The sequence below is a fragment of the Ornithorhynchus anatinus genome, chromosome 1 (genome assembly GCF_004115215.2).
Source record: "Ornithorhynchus anatinus isolate Pmale09 chromosome 1, mOrnAna1.pri.v4, whole genome shotgun sequence".
In the NCBI taxonomy this organism is placed as follows: Eukaryota; Metazoa; Chordata; class Mammalia; order Monotremata; family Ornithorhynchidae; genus Ornithorhynchus; species Ornithorhynchus anatinus.
The window spans coordinates 86,360,977-86,374,128 of NC_041728.1; positions in this window are offsets into that span (position 1 = coordinate 86,360,977).

A 13,152-nucleotide genomic window follows, 5' to 3' on the forward strand; every position below is an offset into this window, starting at 1 on the left:
AGAGGCAAGCATAAAAGCAAACATGAGATCATGGAAGCAGCAATGGGAATTTGGAGGGAGGGAATAATATTAGAATTTAAAAAAATTTAATGTGATTATTTTATTATGAGTTGAGCTTAAATGGTGGATTTTTGTAACATAAAATAAGGAAAAATCACCTCTGAGAAAACTTGGAATTAACCACCAGAGCAAAAACAACCAGGAGAAGAGGGTTACAACAGCTAACTGCGGGGTCAGGAGTTCTTCTCACGCCTGAGCCATCTACTGTATTATTTACACTGAATATGTCTGTGTCAGGCTCAAAGAGGCCAAAATTCCCAGGTACCAGAGCTGACTGCTAAGTATTTTGTTGGGTTTTTGTTTGTTGTTATCAAAATAAAGACCAGTCACAAAACTGAACGAGGAAAGGACAGACTTGCTAAGTGCTGAGCCCCATCCAGAACTGGAGAACAGTTTGTTTTCTACAAAAGTCATAAATAGAAGTAGCATGGCCCAGTGGTTAAAGCACAGGCCCGGGAGTCAAAAGGCCTGCGTTCTAATCCCAGCCCTGCCACTTGCCTGCCATATGACTCGAGCAAATCATTTCACTTCTCTGCTCCTAAATTACCTCATCTGTAAAATGAGGATTAAGGCTCTGAGCCCCACGTGGGACAGGGACTGTGTCCAGCTAGATTACCTTGCACCTAGCTCAGCATTTAGAACAGTGCCTGGCACAGAGTAAGCGCTTAACAAATACCATAAAAAAATAGGCCACAGCCAGGACCAGAGGACAGTTTGTTTTCTACAAGAGTCACAAGGCCCCTATCAGGACCAGAAGACAGTTTGTTTCCTAAAGTAACCATCACCACCTTAGCACAGTTTCTTGAAATTTACATTCAAACCATGATGTGAGATCTCACAAAGAGTCATGTGAGGTAACTGTACCAGTAGTTTGATCCTTTCAGGGACAGAAACTGAAATCCAAGCCCAAACTATTTCACAAGCTGTATGCTGTAGCCCATAACTCTGAGCAAGAATCTGGAATCCTAAGGGAATTCCAACCCCCTGCCCAGGACCCCTGTACTCACTGGCCTTCCTTCTAAACCCCTGATTCCTCAGATGAGAGAAAGATTATCGGAGGGGTACTGAGGCGAAGCCACCCTCAGGGCCCAGCTCATTCACTTCTGTGAGGTGCTCACTGAGGAATTATTCACAGGAACCTTGGCTGTCCATGACCAACGCTCCCAAAACGAATCAATCACCAGGATTGAGCCATGACTGTCAACTGTGTCTGGTGTTCACAGGACTTCCTGAAGAGGCTGGATCCCTGAGTGAAGAGAAGATCTGAAGAGGATTGCTCCAGTGTCTCCCCTATTATAACAATGAGAGAGGTGAAACACTTTCTCTTATCAGTTCTGTACCTGCCTGGTGAGTGTTCTCTAAAGGGGCAGGTAGTTGAAGTATCCTCATTATCAGTAAATTTTAGTGAATTTAATTTAATCTAATTGAATTGGATTGAATTTAATCTAATTTGCCCAAATTAGATTGCAAGGTTGTACTTCCCAATCCATGCGGGTCTTATCCTCTTTTATTAAATGGTAGTTGTTAAGCACTTAGTATGTACCAAACCACTGTACTAAGCACTAGGATAGACTCCAGATAATCAGGTTGGAACAGTCCTTGTTTCACCTGGGGCTAAGAAGAAGGATTCGATGCCCCCTTTACAGATGAGGTAACTGAAGCACAGAGAAGTTGTGTAACTTGCCCAAAGTCATACAGCAGACCAGTGGCAGACCCTGGACTAGAATTCAGGTCAATCAACTGATCAGTAGTATTTATTGAGTGCTTATTGGGTGCAGAGCCCTTTACTAAGAACTTGGGAAAGACAATATAACACAGTTGGTAGACAAGTTCCCTGGCCACAGTGATCTTACAGTCTAGAGGGGGTGAGAGGAAAGCCGTTTGGGTGGAGAGGAAAGGGCGGATCTTGGTGATATTATAAAGGTGAGAATGGCAGGTTTTGGTGACAGATTGGATGTGTGGGGTGAATGAGAGAGCCAAGTCAAAGATGACACCGAGGTTGTGGTCCTGGGAGATGGGAAGGATGGTTGTACCATCCACAGTGATAGGGAAGTCAGGGAGAGGACAGGGCTTGGGAGGGAAGATGAGGAGCTCAGTTTTGGTCATGTTGAGTTTTAGGTGGCGGGCCGACATCCAGGTAGAGACATCCCGGAGGCAGGAGGAGATGCGAGCCTGAAGGGAGGGGGAGAGGACAGGGGCAGAGATGTAGATTTGTGTGTCATCTGCATAGAGATGATAGTTGAAGCTGTGAGAGCGGATGAGTTCACCGAGGGAGTGAGTGTATATGGAGAACAGAAGAGGGCCAAGAACTGACCCTTGGGGAACCCCAACGGTTAGAGGATGGGAGGGGGAGGAGGAGCCTGCGAAGGAGACCGAGAATGACCGGCCAGAGAGATAAGAGGAGAACCAGGAGAGGATGGAGTCCGTGAAGCCAAGGTAAGATAAGGGGTGGAGGAGAAGGGGATGGTCGACAGTGTCAAAGGTAGCTGAGAGGTCAAGGAGGATTAGAATAAAGTAGGAGCCATTGGATTTGGCAAGAAGGAGGTCATGGGTGACCTTAGAGAGAGTAGTCTTGGTAGAGTGGAGAGACTTGGGGGAGAGAGGGAGAAAAGGAAGTGAGGGCTTAGTCTATGAGGTCCTCTGATTCCTGGCCTGTGCTTTTTCCACTAGGCCATGCTGCTTCTCAATCAGTAATATTTATTGAGCACCTCTTGAGTGCAAAGAACTGAACTAAGCCCTTGGGAAAGTACAACAGGAGCAAGACTTGCACTCCTGCCCTCAAGGGGTTTACAATCTGATGGGAGGTTGAGACTCAGAATCTAATAGAATTGTAGAAGACACAGATGAGCCAAACATAAAGGATGACACCCTGACACACACAAAATATGCATTTGAAAAGCTACCAGATCTGCTGGCCTAGGACTTTCTGGTTGTGTGTGGAGGGCCAAGCAAGAGTCAAGGCGGGACTGGAGCCAGGTGGAGGAGGTGGGGTGCAGACATAATGACTCTGCTCCAGGGATTTTGCCGGGGGGGAGAGGGTGGGGACTAGGGGGTAGCACCTACCAACTTCAAAGGGGTCCTGAGTAAGCAGTTCCAAGGCTTTCCCTCTTTCAGAATTGTGCTGCCTTTAGAAAATGCATGGCCTAATGGATAGAGCATAGTCTTGGGAGTCAGAAAGTAATGGATTCTAATCCTGGCTCTGCCACTTGTCTGATCTGTGACCTTAGGCAAGTCACTTCACTTCTCTGTGCCTCAATTATCTCATCTGTAAAATGGGGATAAAGACTGAGAGCCCTATGTGGGACAGGGACTATGTCCAACCTGATTTGCTTGTATCCACCCCAGCACTTAATATATAGTAAGACCTTAACAAATACCACATTTATTACTATTACTTTTAGAATCTCACTTTTCTTTAGGACTGCTGCCAGGAAAAGGGGAAGTGGACGTGGGGAAAACTCTGGAATTAAAAAATTAACCAAGGAATGAAAGCCTGAGAAGATTTCAAAAGTTCATTCCTTTTATATGTATTTCCCTGAATCAGTGTTTACTTCCCCCTCTGCGAATGGAGGTGGAAATGGAGGTGAGAACAGAGGGAGGAAAGGCAAAGGGGATGGGGCTGATTCTGGGCCAGTTAGGGCTCTGAGGCTGGCTTAAATTTCCTTCCAAGTCATTCTCCACAAACTCTCCACCCTGGTTTGTGGTAAGCATGGCTCAGATGGTGCAGCTGTTGTTTTGAGGCATAAGTCAGCTAATCAATGGGGGACATACCTAGAAGGCTATCCTAAGGGCCTTGGCATAGAAAGAGAAGTCATTGATCCTCCAATGAATTTAGAAGCTGAGTTATTGTTTTTCCCCCCATTTTCTTTACTTACTCTGTGACCTTTTCTGGGCTTGTGCTGTCCTATAAGCTTGTTGTGGGCAGTGAATGTGTCTGTTTGTTATATTGTGCTCTCCCAAGCACTTAGTATAGTGCTTTGCACAGAGTAAGTGCTCAGTAAACACCACTGATTGATTTTCCTTTGACGGTGTTACTCCCTGCCACTTTGCCCCATAATCTAATAATAATACTTTTATATTATTATTATATTTATTAAGGGCTTATTATTATAAAGCATTAAGCTAAGGACTCAGATAGATATAAGAAAATCAGATCATACTGTCTAACCTTGACTTCAGTGATTAACTGGCTTCACTGACACTTTCCTCTCCTGGTTCTCCTCCTACCTCTGCTCCTTCTCAATCTCTTTCACTGGTTCCCCTTCCACCTCCCACCCTCACACTATGGAAGACCCTCATACACAGTTCTGGGTTCCCTTCTATTTTCCAGCTACACCCACTTCCTCAAAGAACTCATTTGCTCTTGGCTTCAACTACCATCTCTACATGAAACAGCATGGCTCAGTGGAAAGAGCACAAGCTTGGGAGTCAGAGATCATGGGTTCGAATCCGGATCTGCCACTTGTCAGCTGTGTGACCGTGGGCATCACTTAACTTCTCTATGTCTCAGTTACCTCATTTGTAAAATGGGGAATAAGACTGTGAACCTCACTTGGGACAACTTGATTACCCTCTATCTAAGCGCTGGGGTAGATACAGGGTATTCAGGTGGTCCCACTTGAGGCTCACAGTCTTAATCCCCATTTTTACAGATGAGGTAACTGAGGCAGCGAGAAGTCAAGTAACTTGCCCAAAGTCACACAGCTGACAGGTGGCGGAGCCAGGATGAGAACCCAAGACCTCTGACACTTAAGCCCGTACTCTTTCCACTGAGCCACACTACCATGCTGATCCAAGCACTTGTTATAGTCCGCCTTGACTACTACATCAGCCCCCTCACTGACCTCCCTGCCTCCCGTTTCTCCCTTCTCCAGTCCACATTTCACTCTGTTGCCTTGTCATTTAAAAAAAAAAAATTCAGTCCATATCTCCCCACTCCTCAGAAAACCTCCAACGGTGACCTATTCACTGTCACATCAAACAGTAGCTCCTTAGCAGCAGCTTTAAGGCACTCAATCAGCTCTCCCACTCCTACAAGAGAAACAGCGTGGCTTAATGGAAAAAGCACGGGCTTGGGACTCAGAGGTCATGGGTTCTAATTCTGACTACGACACTTGTCAGCTGTGTCATCTTGGGCAAGTCAGTTAACTTCTCTGTGCCTCAGTTACCTCATCTGTAAAATGGGGATGAAGACTGTGAGCCCTATGTGGGACAACCTGATTACCTTGTATCTACCCAGTGCTTAGAACAGTGCTTTCCACATGGTAAGCATTTAACAAATACCAACATTATTATCATTACTATTATTACCTTATAACTGGCTGATCTCCAACTACAACCTAGTTCACACGCTTCATTCCTCTATAGGGGGTCAACCTACTCACTGAACCTCAGCCTCATCTGTTTCACTGCTGACCTCTTGTCCATGTCCTTCCTCTGGCCTGAACCCCCTCTCCACCTTCATGTATGACAGACTACCACTCTCCCCCTGTTCAAAATTCTAATAAATCATATATCCTCTGAAAGGCCTCTCTGAATAGCCTCTCATTCACCCTCCCTTCTGTGTCACCTATGAATTTGGGGCTTTACCCCTTAAGCACCTTGATACTCACCTCATCCCCATCCTCACAGCCCTCAGAAGCGGTCCCAGGCCACTGAGTTTGGACTGGGGAAGTTGCTGCTGATTTTGTGTTACTAGACTCAGGCAGGTTGTTTCCACCTGTGCTAATTATGGGCTGTTGCTTTTCTTCACTGCCTGTTCTCCTGGTCAATCAACAGCTAACAAGTGTTTGCTAAACAAGATCCCTGGGATAATGGACAGAACAGCGGTATAGCATCAGTACTGCAAGATAACCTGTAATTTAGCCGAGGCTAATATTTGAGAAGCCTAGTTTGGCTGATAGACAACCTGCACTTTTCGTCTTTTCTCCATTTTGGGTTCTAATTTTGAAGTCCTCTTTGCTACAAAGGTTTGTTTGGTATAAGTTAGCTTCCTGGATTTGGGGCTGAGGAAAGCACATCAGTCCAGCGACATTCCTTGGGGTGATGAGCAGGATGTTTTGAGGGTAATCCTGGAACGTGTCTAGAGTATTACAATGATGTGTCACTAAGCACTTAATACAGTAGGCTCTCAATAAGCACCATTCATTGATTGGAGACCAAAACTCATTTGCTCCTCAGGCTGCTACTGTGTATGCAGTTTGGAACTAGCTGACGATCTAGTGTAATTTAGTGAACAAATTAATGCAGTTTAATGGGTGCTTAAGATGATAAAGACTTAGAAATAAATTCAGCAGAAACAGAACATAAGGTTTTTTTATGGTGTTTGTTATGCGATTATTAAGGTTTTGTACTAAGTGAAGTAGATACAAGATAATCAATTCCTTGTCCTCCAGGATTCTATAACTGAATGGTCTAACATTTCCTTTCCTGGCAAGAGGTAAAGGCACTAACCAATAATGGTCATTCAAGGGAATCACAGTCACTGGGGCGGGAAGGGTCCTTGGCAACCCCAGCTCAATATGTGATATTTCAAAAGCCAAATCATTTTCATACAGACTATATTCCACTTGACACACAAAATTTTCATTTGGCCCCTACCCTATTTACCAAGAGTTTCCCTAGTGTCCCTGACCATCCTCATTTTCCCTCTTACACTGGGCTGACTGCACAGTTATCCATATGGTCATGTTCTTTTTTGAACAAGATGGCATCCTGTCTTAAGAAGCTCAGACTCTCATTCCCTTTTTATGATCCATTTTTGCCACTAGACTGTAAGTTCCTTGTGGGGAGGGAACATGTCTACCAGCTCTGTTATATTGTACTCTCCAAAGCACTTAGTACAGTGGTCTGAATACAATAAACACTCAATAAATGATTGGTTGATTGAGTGATTGATTGTTTGATTAATGGATGACCCACTGTAGAAGGTCACTTTACTATCATTTCCCAATGAAGTATTTGAAGCAGAGAAAGGAGTTTGGGGCACATCCTGGAAGAAGATCCAGGAAACTAAAACCACACTCTGACCGCCAAGCCTCAAGACTTTCCCTCTCCTACAGCTGACACGCTGTCGAAAAGTCACCCAGATCAGCAGAGAGCACTTAAAAGGAAAGAGAAATGAATATCCCTTGTGGCTGCAGGAAGAAAACAGTCATCAAGAACTCCGAACCCTCCTGATACATTTTGTTTGTGACATTTAAAATATCCCTAACCTCTGGGACTCAGCCCACATTTAGCACATGATTCAGTCATGGCAAATAACACACATAAAATGCCACTCAGAAATGCATTTGCTCCGAGGACTTTGACCACTGGAAAACTATAACAACAAGAGCCCCTCTCAGCGAATGTTTCTGTAGTGAGTGGTGAGATTGCAGGGGGTTTCCCAAGGGGTGCAGGTACCGTAGGAATAGCCAGAAATTCACATCCTCTTCGGCCTTGGCACTAGTCAGTTCAGAGACCAGCAGTGTACTGTCTGAGATGTCATTGCTCCTCCTCCATCACTTTTGTGATATGCTTTTTGAGAAATTATTCAAAAGAATAATAATTACTATGGCATTTACTAAGCACTTACTATGTGTTAAGTACTGGGGTACATACAGCGTTATGGAACTGGAAACAGTCCCCGTCCCACATGGGGTTTACAGGGATCATAACCCCATTTTACAGATGAAGAAATTGAGGCCTCTGAGAAGCAGCATGGCCTACTGGAAAGATCACAGGGCCTGGGAGTCAGAGGACCTGGACCCTAATGCCGGTTCCACCACTAGTCTGCTGTGTGATCTTGGGCAAGTCACTTAACTTCTTTGTGCCTCAGTTACCTCACCTGTAAAATGGGGATTAGGACTGTGAGCCCCATGTGGGACAGGGACTATGTCCAGCCTGTATATCTTGTGTCTACTGCAATGCTTAGTACAGCCTGGCACATTGTATAAACACTTAACAAATGCCATTTTTTTAAAAGAAAAGGAAAAGTGACCCACCCAAACTGTCATGCAAGGCAAAATTCCAGTCAGGCTTTGGAAGTAAGTTAGTGAGGAGCCTTTTGTATTGTGCTTTCCCAAATGCTTAATACAGTGCTCTGCACAAGGTAAATGCTTAATAAATACCACTGATTCATTGATTAATTAACTGACTGACCTCCAACTTTCTATGACTCTTGAGGGGAAAGGGAATGAAGGTGGATGGGTCCAGGATTTTACTTTTCATTTTTCCTTCATGGGAAACTACCTACTATTGGTGAAAGGGCGGCAGTTGAAGTATTCATTCATTCATTCATTCAATAGTATTTACTGAGCGCTTACTATGTGCAGAGCACTGTACTAAGTGCTTGGAATGTACAAATCGGTAACAGATAGAGACAGTCCCTACCCTCTGACGGGTTTACAGTTTAATCGTATATCTGGAGAAGGAAGGAAGAGGAGTGAGGGAAAGGTTAGGAGCAGGGTGAAGGGTGGAAGACCTGTGATTTGTATGATGGATGGGGAGGCAGGCATTTGTTCACTTCTGTACTCAGATGACACTGGAAACAGTTAGGTTTTCTTATCATCAATTACTCATGCAAAGCCTCTGTGATTTTTCTAGACAAATATTAATGTGTAAATGTCTCACTCTATTCCTCTCCTGATGAACTCAATAAGATTTAAAAAATCGACCATTTCAAACAGTTGTTTAATAGGTTGGAATTGAGTTTAGATCAGAAAAGCTCCAGCTCCTGGAAACAGTAGTTTAGAATGATGAATTGCTCTGGCAGTAGAAACCTCCCTGCTTTTTTGTCTTTTTTTTTTTTTTTGGAATTTGTTAAGCATTTACTATTTGCTAGGCACTCTACTGAGCACTGGGGTAGATACAGTCAAATACCAACATTATTATTATTATTATTATTATTATTAATCAGGTTGGTTACAGTCCCTGTCCCACATGAGGCTCTTATTTTTAATCCCCATTTTACGTATGAAGTAACTGAGGCAAAGAGAAGTTAAGTGACTTGCCCAAGATTGCACAGTAAACAAGTGGCAGAGCCAGGATTAGAACACAAGTTTTTCTAACTCCCAGGCCCATGCCCTACCCACTAGGCCAATACTGCTTCCCTATTCTCAGACGGCCAAATCTAAGAGCCCCAAACAAGCTAGAAAAGACTCTCCCTAAGAGAGCTGTCTGCACACAGTAAACACTCAATAAATTTCACTGATGGATTGTTTAGTTCAATAGTTAGGAACTATTGTAAGCAGTACTTCTTTACAAAAAAATGTCAAAAATCTCCTCTCATATTGACCAGAATGCTATACATGGTCCCAGGCAGATAGATCTATCCCCCAAAATAAGGACCATATGCCTTGGAGGTAATATCTAGTGATTGATTTATTCATTCGCTCATCATTTTACTAGGCACTTACTATGTGCTGCGAACTGTGGCTAAGCACTGTGGGAATGGACATAAAATAAACATTTTGCTTTCTCTTTAAGTATTCTCCTTGACTATCTATGGGGCAAGGAGGAAAAAGGATAGCATGGATAATGAAAATCCATAAATAATCTGAAAATCTTATTTTATCTAGCAGCTTTAAACTCCTCTCCCAGCAAATCCATTATGAGGGCTGCTGATATTGGGTCTATATAATCTGACCAAAATCATTACTTTTTGAAGTGATTTATGCTCTACCTTCTGCATTTGTAGAGCTGCCCCTGTCAGCCTCCACTCTCCCCCTCCTTCTCCAGCCTCTTTGTTTTTACAGTCTCTTGCATGACTTTCTTTCCCCTCACTCCTTCCCCAACCCCCAGACACACCCTTTCCTAGTCCCACGGTTGCCCTGCCATGCTCTTCCCACTCCTTCCGTTCCAGAGCAGCTCCCATAAGCAGCTGGATTTTTTTTCTTCTTTAATGATTTTAAAATTTTTATTTTAGTGGCTGCACTTTAGGGTGCAACCTTCCCTAGCTTGCAGAAGCCCCCTTCCTGCCCTGGTCAGAGGAGCGAACCGGAACTAGAGTCAGGTAGCAGAGGTAAGATCCACCCTTTCTTCTCCATCCAACTGCTACCTTGCTGGTACAAGCTCTCATAATATCCCAACTGGATTAGTGCATCAGTCTCCTCTCTGATCTCCCATCCTCCTGTTTCTCCACACTCCAGTCTATTCCTCATTCCGCTGCCCGGATCATCTGTCAACAGAAACGCTCTGGGCATGTCACTCCCCTCTTCAAAAACCTCCAGTGGTTGCCTATCAACTTTCGCAGGAAACAAAACCTCCTCACCCTTGGCTTCAAAGCTCTCCATCACCTGGCCCCCTCCTACCTCACCTCCATTCTCTTTTTCTACAGCCTACCCGACACACTCTGTTCTCTGCCCTTCACCTCCTCACGGTCCCTCGTTCTTGCCTGTGCCGCCATCAATCCCTGGCCCACATCCTACCACTGACCTGGAATGTCCTCCCTCCTCACATCCTCCAAACTAGCTCTCTTCCCCTCTTCAAAGCCCTACTGAGAGCTCACCTCCTCCAGGAGGCCTTCCCAGACTGAGCCCTCTCTTTCCCTCTGCTCCTCCTCCCCTCCCCATCCCCCCTACTTTCTCCCTCTGCTCTTCCTCCTTCCCCTCCCCACAGCATTGTGCATATTTGTATATATTATTGATTACTCTATTTTGTTAATGATGTGTATATACCTATGATTCCATTTATCTCGGTGATATTGACGCCACACTACTTGTTTTGTTTTGTTGTCCGTCTCCCCCGTTTAGACTGTGAGCCCACTGTTGGGCAGGGATTGTCTCTATCTGTTGCCGAATTCTACATTCCAAGCGCTTAGAACAGTGCTCTGCACATAGTAAGCACTCAATAAATATGATTGAATGAAAAATACGATTGAAAGGTAGTGGTGTGGAATGGGCAGACTGCTGCCTTCCCCCCACTTCCCACCTGCCCCTGCCCCAACCACCTCACCCACTTTGAACTGGCTCCTTACCTGCAGTTGAGGCCAGGATGCCGGGGCTGCACATGGAAAGTCAACCATGCATCCACTAAGCAAACAATAAGGATGCACTGGAATGGAAAAAGCTGGGCGGAGGAAAACAGGAGGCCTTCAGAAGCTGTATCGTGAGTTTGGAGGAGGTACGTTAAGCTCGTCCTCTAGATTGTAAGCTTACTGTGGGCAGGGAATGTGTCTGTTTATTGTTATAGTGTACAGTGCTCTGCACACAAAAAGCCCTCATTAAATACAGTTGAATGAATGAATGAAAAAAAAGCCACAGGCAATTCTAGACAGGGAACGTGTCTACCAACTCTGTTATATTGTACTCTCCCAAGTGCTTACTACAGTGTTCTGCATACAGTAAGTGCTCAATAAAAACCACTGATTGCTTGACTGGGGCCTGGGTGAGGATGGGCAGTGGCCAGAGGAACTATGCTGACCTCACCCAGAAGCATGTAGTGACTGCCCTGCTGTGCTTGTCAGGTAACAGAAGCACTCAATCATTCAACAGCATTGAGCTCTACTGTGTGTGAAGCTTTGTACTAACATTCTGCTGAGGACCAGCAGGGCCTAGTGGAAAGAGCAGGGGCCTGTGAGGCAGAGAACCTAGGTTCTGATCCTGGTTCTGCCACTTGCCTACTGTGTGACCTTGGACAAGTCACTTAACTTCTCGGTCCCTCAGTTACCTCATCTCTAAAAAGGGGAGTCAATCCCTGTTGTCCCTCCTAATTAGACATTGCAGCGCTTGTGGGACAGGGACTATATCTAACCTGATTATCTTTTATCTTCCCTAGCACTTAGAACAGTGCTTAGACACATAGTAAGTACTTAACAAACACCATTATTATTATTATTATTACTATTATTATTTGGGAGTGTACAGAGGAAATAAAAGATAGAAACCCTGCATTCAAGGAGCTATCAGTCGATGGGACCCGCCCTGGTGAATGGCTAATTCATTCAATTGTGTTTATTGAGTGCTTACTGTGTGCAGAGCACTGTACTAAGCTCTTGGGAGAGTATAATACAACAGTAAATAGACACATTCCCTGCTCACAATAAGTCTGGAAGGGGGCAGGCAGGCATCAATTCAAATAAATTATAGATATGTACATAAGTGCTGTGGGGCTGGGAAGGAGGAAGAACAAAGGGAGCAAATCAGGGTGATTCAGAAGAGAGTGGGAGAAAGGAAGAAAGCCCTCTTGGGGGAGATGTGCCCTCGATAAGGCTTTGAAGGTGGGGAGAGTAATTGTTTGTTGGATGTGACGAGGGAGAGTGTTCCAGGCTAGAGGCATGATGTAGGCTAGGGGTCGGCGGCAAGATAGGGGAGATTGAGGCACAGTGAGCTGCATCTGGCTGGCACAGTTCTAGTCTTGGCGGTGAGCTACGAACTTAATGCTAATTGGAATATGTGCAGGCTTAGTGAACACGGCACCAGCAGAGGGATTTGATGCTTCCCTTTTGACCACTCTATATCTGAGACTAACGAAAGGATCAGCCATTCCAGGATTCAGCCAAGCACGAGGATTACATGACTTAGATTCAGGCTTTTTCTTGACAGGATCCAAGAACTTGAATTCCAGCCACCTTACTTGCCACAGGGCTCTTCTGATTAGCTTGATGATCCAAGGGGGTTTGAAACTAGGTTCAGGGGGTAAGACTAGCATAGCTAAGTTACACATTTTCTTGTCCCCTTCTTTTCAAAAAACTTGTCTTAGGTGTAAATACAATTACTGGGTCTAAATAAAACCACCACTCCTCAATTTTGATAAAATATTATCAATCAATGATATTTATTAAGCACTCACTGTGCACAGAGCACTGTACTAAGAGCTTGGGAGAGTACAATACAGTGGAATTGGTAGCCACATTCTCTGTCCTCGAGGAGCTTATAATCAAGAGTGGGAGACATACATTAGAATAAATTCTGGATCTGTACATAAGAGCTGTGAGGCAAAGGGTGGGGTGAATATCAAGTGTTTAGGTGGCAGTGGTAAACCACTTCCATATTTTTACCAAGAAAACTCTATGGATCCACTACCAGAACGATTGCAGATGGAGAGTGGGGTGTTCTGGGAGAGATGTGTCCGTGGTGTCGCTATGGGTTGGAAACGACTCGACGGCTTAAG